Source organism: Choloepus didactylus, chromosome 7 (assembly GCF_015220235.1).
Source record: "Choloepus didactylus isolate mChoDid1 chromosome 7, mChoDid1.pri, whole genome shotgun sequence".
NCBI lineage: Eukaryota > Metazoa > Chordata > Mammalia > Pilosa > Megalonychidae > Choloepus > Choloepus didactylus.
The window spans coordinates 6,093,292-6,099,524 of record NC_051313.1 but is presented as its reverse complement, the minus strand read 5'-3'; the positions used below and the strand labels follow the sequence as shown (position 1 = coordinate 6,099,524).

Here is a 6,233-nt window from a genome sequence, read left to right as displayed (position 1 = left end):
AACTAGAATAAATGTATATAATTAAATGTATCCAGTATTTTCCAAAGTATTTCAGTTTATATCTCCTATTAAAGAACATTCTTGTTTTGTCATTGTGATAATTTTAAGTTGCAAACACCAGTGGATTTGGCAAAACTATAGCTTGGACGATCATCCTAGAAATTACCATACTTGATAAAAAATTTTAGTATCTAGGTGAAAAATATTTCATTTGAAAGAATACAAAAGTGCCACTTACAGTTACGTCTTTAATACATTTAAAAAAATCAAAAAGTTACATATCTCAAGAGCAAGAGACTGCATCAGCCCTATCACTGGGCATATAAAGAAACCAAGAACTAGAGAAATCAAGTGGCATGGCCAAGATTTAGCTGTCACAAGTGGTCCATTTCAACACAGTCAAATGGCCTTGGCTCCAGGGGAAGTCCTTGGAGCAGAAACACCAGGCAGTAAAATGCTCTGCAGCATGAAGAGCGGAATGAAACAACAGGCTCTGACAAAAATAAACAAATAAAACTTCTCTGTGGCTTTTCTTTTTCTCAGAAATTTTGTAATGTATGTTTCAAATTTCCATTTCAGGAATGTAGTACATTTTGAATACATGATAGCACCAATCTTCACAGATGCTAGATTCATAGTAAATTACTGCTGTATGTATGCGTTCAGATCTGCTTATTGGCGTTCCCTAATTATTCAATTTATCTACTTCACATCACTTCTTGGGATATTTTTAAAGGAACTATTTCGACTCAATTCTTGGTTTGGCCTCACTCTTTGTAAAATGCGTTGCTGTCTCATAATACCTTAGGTGATCTTGTATAAACTTATATCACCTACTTCAAGTGCCCTAGCTAATTAGAAAAGTGAAATGCAGAATCTCGCTTTATAAAGAAACAGCTGGTCTAAGGGAAGGGAAATACTGAATAGCCAAAAATAAAGATTTAACAAAATAAACAGTTTTTGAGCTAAAAGTTATTTTGCATCACAAAGCTTCCAAACTAACTTGAAACATTGGAATTTTCACCATATAAAGTATTGAATAAAACATACTTGAAAATATCTTTTCTCCTCTTGAAAAGGTCAGTGAAGCAGGTGAATTCCCCATAGCTTCTATGAAGCAAAATATATGTATTTTTTTTAAAAGTTTGAAATGACTGCTAGCTTACAGGGAGGTTCCACAAATGTGAGCACTTTTTAAATATAAAGACATTATCCACATAATTTATTTCTCACAGTTCTTCTGACAAATGAATATACATACCATATACACAGATAAGAAGAAACATACAAAATGTTTTAAATGATGCACAACATCCAGCAGTATAAAAGAATATATGTGAACTCTTGCTCACTCTACAGACTAAATTTAATCACTTGTTTAAATAGTAAAAAAAAACTATAATCTTTATAGACCTTGTGAAGACTACAAAAGAGGGAAATTATTGCCATATACGTGATTTTTCTATTAGGCAGTTTTCTTTGATGAGTTGCATGGACAACTCCAAAGAAGGCTGTGTATTTTAAAGGAAGTAATGTTGTGAATTAGAAACTTTGCTAGTTACTACCACTGGCACTTTTCACCATAGGTGGTACATATCACATGATCCTCTTTTACAACAGTCCATTTAAAAAATATAACTGAATGACTCATAACATTCATGCACCATGAGCTGGTTAAGGAAGCAATGCCAAAGTTGCCTCCTGCAGTGCTTTATTGTTGGTAGTAAGAACAGTTCATTATGGATAAAAGGAATTAGCCATCAATATGGTTAAGCATCTCCAGTTTACTAAAGTCCATCAATGGCCACCACTGGGACAGTGAGTTCTTTCAAAGTGTATACCCTAGAAGCAAACACCATTATTGGTTAAAACTTTGTCTAATCAGTTTCTGTGCTTAAAACTATTTTCACAACTAAACTGAAAGCTTTTAAACTGTTTTTTTATATAAATACTTTGTCTTCTCATTATCGTATTTATGACCAAGTTCTCTGAAACCTTTGGAATTTGCTCTCTCTTTAACGTGTGCTCCATCTCACACATTTAAGATCACCACCTAAAAAAGCTTTAAGGTGGTGGTGAAAAAATCACCAGAGAAAACCCTTTCCTCACCAGGGGTGTTCAGCCATGAACAGTGATCTAGAGCCACAGCAGGGCAGAGCTGTACTTGACAAGAACACTCAGGAAGCTGTCGTGCTGTGTGTGTCCATTCAGGGAAAGCAAAGAGTCTTCCCAAACTGGGCACACAATTAACAGTGATGCCATTGCTATGTGTTGAAGAGGACTAGTATATGATGGTCTCTTCCCTGTCATCTGTTTGCTGGAAAGTAGTTTGGATCAAGTTAATTATAACTGGTGCCCTGGGACACACTAGACAAGAGTGTGTCTCACCTATAATTGGTTCTAATTGGTGATCTTCCTTGTGAATATCTGTTTCATGTGGGCAGTATGAACAAGAATCACAGAAATCCAGACATATCTGGAGGACAATCCTGCAGGGTCACCGAATGCCCCAGGTAGTTCTATGCCACAGTTACCACATTTGAAGCCCACATGTTTTACAAAGACACTTTCAGCTTACATCTATCTGAAGTTTCTGCTTCTGTAACTTTTGAAACTATAATAGATCTACATATTCAGGTAAATTCCTATACGTGATAGGAATACTTTCTTCATCTGATGCCTTCTGACAGCCATATCATGTGGCTATGGAAACAGGTTCAGTCATCATTTTCATCCATGTACACTGAAGGTTCATGGGATGTCATGAAAGTCATTTAAAGAGATGCTTATCAAGGGAGTGCTGCCATCTGCTTGTTGAAGACTTTTTGGAGTCCATACATAAGTTTGGTGTTCTGCCTGGGACTGGAATGCAAGCCTTAGTTAGCTTTATGAAATTCTTCTGCACTCGGCTGGCCACCTGTTTCACTGTCCTTTTGTCCAGTTTCACCTGCTATCTTCTGCCAGCATCAAGATTCTACTTCTTCAGGAGGGTATTTCAGGAGCAGCTGTTCAAGCTTTTTCTCTTCTTCTAGAGTCCACAACCAGTTAAATGTTTCAGGTTTGGTATCATCGCACAGGTGTCCTCTTATCATCCAAGGACGACTGTTTGAGCTTTCTGGATCATCACTCAAAGATAACAGAGAGTATGAAAGGGGCTCCTCAACTTTCTTTTGATCTAATGGACTTTTTGGTCTAGCCGGTAAAACTACTTTTTCAAAAAACAATTTAACTCTCCTGGTATGTCTCTAACAGTATTTTAATTCTCTTTCAAAGTTCCCAAAGCTATTGGTATATTGGTCCCATGCAATCTCAGGCAACTAAACAACTCTCTGTGGATTTGGAAACCCTATAACAGCCTTCCGAAGTTTTTCCACAAATCCATTGGGAATCTTTAGTGCTTCTCTCTGGTGTCTGTCTAAATTTTGAAGATCTTGAACTGCTTGAGAATGCTGAACCTTGAGTACAGCAATCATCTGTAACAGTCTCTGGTAATCTTTGTTCTGTTTCAGTGCCACATGATCTGATTCAAAGTAATAAACATCAGAATCATCATCTTCCTTTCCTATAATGTGCTGACTGGCATTCTCATTGGCAGATGGCAAATGTCCAGTATTGTGTCTCGCCTCTGAGGTTGGCTTACTTAGTCCTTCACGTCCATAATTTTTAGAGTCAGAACACATCCCTTTTCCATTCTGAGAAATTTCATCTGGATTTGTATGAGACTTACTTATATTACCACTAACAATTGCATTTGTTTCATTGGGACTAACATTATTCTCCTCATGTTGTCCATTTTCTCTGCAAGGAGAACTGTTTTTAGTGGAACTACCTCTGGTAGGGGCTGCCCTTTGTGGAGAAGTTCTCAGGGTATAATGATGTTCTTGAGGTTCTGCTAAAGACATCATTTGAGCTGAAACATGGTCTAGAGCAGAAGGTGATTCTGGTTCCCCAGAAACTGGCATGCTCTCAAGAGTTGGTCCAGGATGTTATTGGTGTTTTCATTACACCATTTTTTTTTTTGAGGCACTGTTATCTCCCACTACATCTATGTCCTCCTCAGAATCCCTTAAAGATGACTGAATTTCAGAAAAGGGCCCCAATTGTTGGCTCAGTAGCCAGCTGATTCACATGTTCTGCAGGAGGGCAAGCAGGTACAATTTTGTGGCCCTCCAATTTGTCCTGCACTTCTGAATTTGTGCAAGGCACATTGCAGTCTATGTAACTGTCTTCCTTCCTACTCTCAAGGAACACTGAAGTTTGGGTAGCCAAATGCCCATTTTCAGCTACTGATTTTTCCTGCAACACATGGGAATCAGTGCTAGTTTGTTAGTGTTCCCTTCAGGCTGACGATCATCACAGTTTACGACAGCTGAATCACTGTCACCAACACCACTGACAGCCAAATAGCCTGCGATCTCTTCAACTACTGCAGAAATAATGGCCCTTCCTCACTGACATTCACCTTTTAAATTTCCCCTTTCTCACCTGCATCCAGTGTAAGCCATCGACAAACTCATCTAGTCTCTTGAAAATCTGCATCGTTGTCCACTACTCTGCTCCTCTGTGCTAGTGACTCCTTGTCTGATTTCATAGGTGAATCTTGTGATCTTAGACCATGCTTAATTCTTTTTAAAACTGGTGAAACACATTCTGTTTGCCTTCTCTCACAATTATCTATAGCCTGCCTTTCTGCGTTATCCTTTTCCGAGGAAGAAAGTCCTCTTTTCCTAAGGCTTACCCACGACTCTCCGATACTTTGCTGTTTTAAGTCAGCGGTTCTTCCATTACTATTTCCTGTCTGAATTTGCACAGGCTGTGGTCGCTTCTTTGGTGACCTTGATCGTACTTGAGAATGAGAAGAGGTTTATTCAGGATGAGCAATGGTACCATTCCTTAAAGTTCTACCACACAAAGATTCATCCATGCCGTTTAACCCCACTGTTGATCCTGTAACGTGGATAGATCAGGAAGCAGCCATACTTTGGCAAGTCCCAACAATACAGTCATCATGATCCACATATTGGGAAACCTGTACAACCAGAGAGCTGTCATTGTGAAGTATTATCTCTTTTCCTTATATCCTGAAGAGTTGGAGCTGTCATCTAGAACAGAGCTTAAGCATCAGGGTTTCAGACTCAGCTACAGCCATGGAGAACACTAGAACTTCCTAAACTCCTTTCTTTTTACAAGTGTTTGGCCTAGTGTTTGGTTCCTACGTGTCTGCATTTATCTGTCAGCACTGTAAATGTCCATGTTACATTGAAACTTCAGGTACTAATTATTCATATGGCGGTACCAGCACAACTTGATATCCTATAGACAGAGTTGCTGTCCCAGGTCCCGAAACCTAAGGATCCACCATCTAGGACGACTGCTTCTGCTAACAAGGTCCCGCGAGAGTTGAGGGGTCGAGGGGTCCTGTGATACAAGCCCACTAGCATTTCACGAGTTTCTTTCATGCAGGGCTGGGCCCCTGGGATCCCACCGCTGCAATTGCTAGGGTGGCCACAGCTGCCAAATGTCAGCATTTTAACAGTTACCGTTGCCATTCTCATTCTCTCTCTCTCCCCCCTCCCCATCTCGCCCCCCCATGTGACAACTTTTCAATGTATGCCACATAGGAAATTTTAGCCAAAGCCAAATATTTTGGACCCTAACTGATTTTGGAAATTATGCAAAAGGGCTCTATCCATCCCAGACTATAAAATATCATCCACTTACCTCTCTGAGCACATTTGTTAAACACTTTATCTGGCAAATTCTTCCTCAAATTGTCTTTGTCCGCAGTGCCTAAGGATAGCTCCCCCTCCTTTAAACTTTAAATAATTGAGAGCCAGGGGCTAATTTTTGGATCAAAATAATTAATCAACTTTGTGGTGGTAAAGCTGTCTTGCCAAATGTATCTTGAGGATCTATGCAAAACTGATTTTCCAATCCAGCCACGGTCATGGAAGCTGGAGGAAAGCAGGCTTGCCAAAGCACATCCACTTACTACCCAAAAGAGGAAGTCAAGGGCCAATCCCATCCCCTCTGACAATCCAGGAAGCAAGGAAGGAGAGAGAGGGCAAGACAGGAGTGAGAGAAAGGAGCCAGAACAAGACAGACAGAGAGACAAAGGAAGAAGGAGAGAGACAGAGAAGGCAGGGTGACAGAGATAGATGACTAAATTGTATGTATTTTGTATTGCTGAATACAGTTATTGCCCAAATCATATGGCTCAGGGGATTTTGGTC

The 6,233-nt window shown here is 39.7% G+C and overlaps 1 pseudogene; it reads right to left on the bottom strand.

Moving 5' to 3' along the window:
- Positions 1-2,306: 2,306 nt before the first annotated feature.
- On the bottom strand, positions 2,307-4,978 carry LOC119540439 (annotated as a pseudogene).
- Between the last annotated feature and the right edge of the window lie 1,255 nt (positions 4,979-6,233).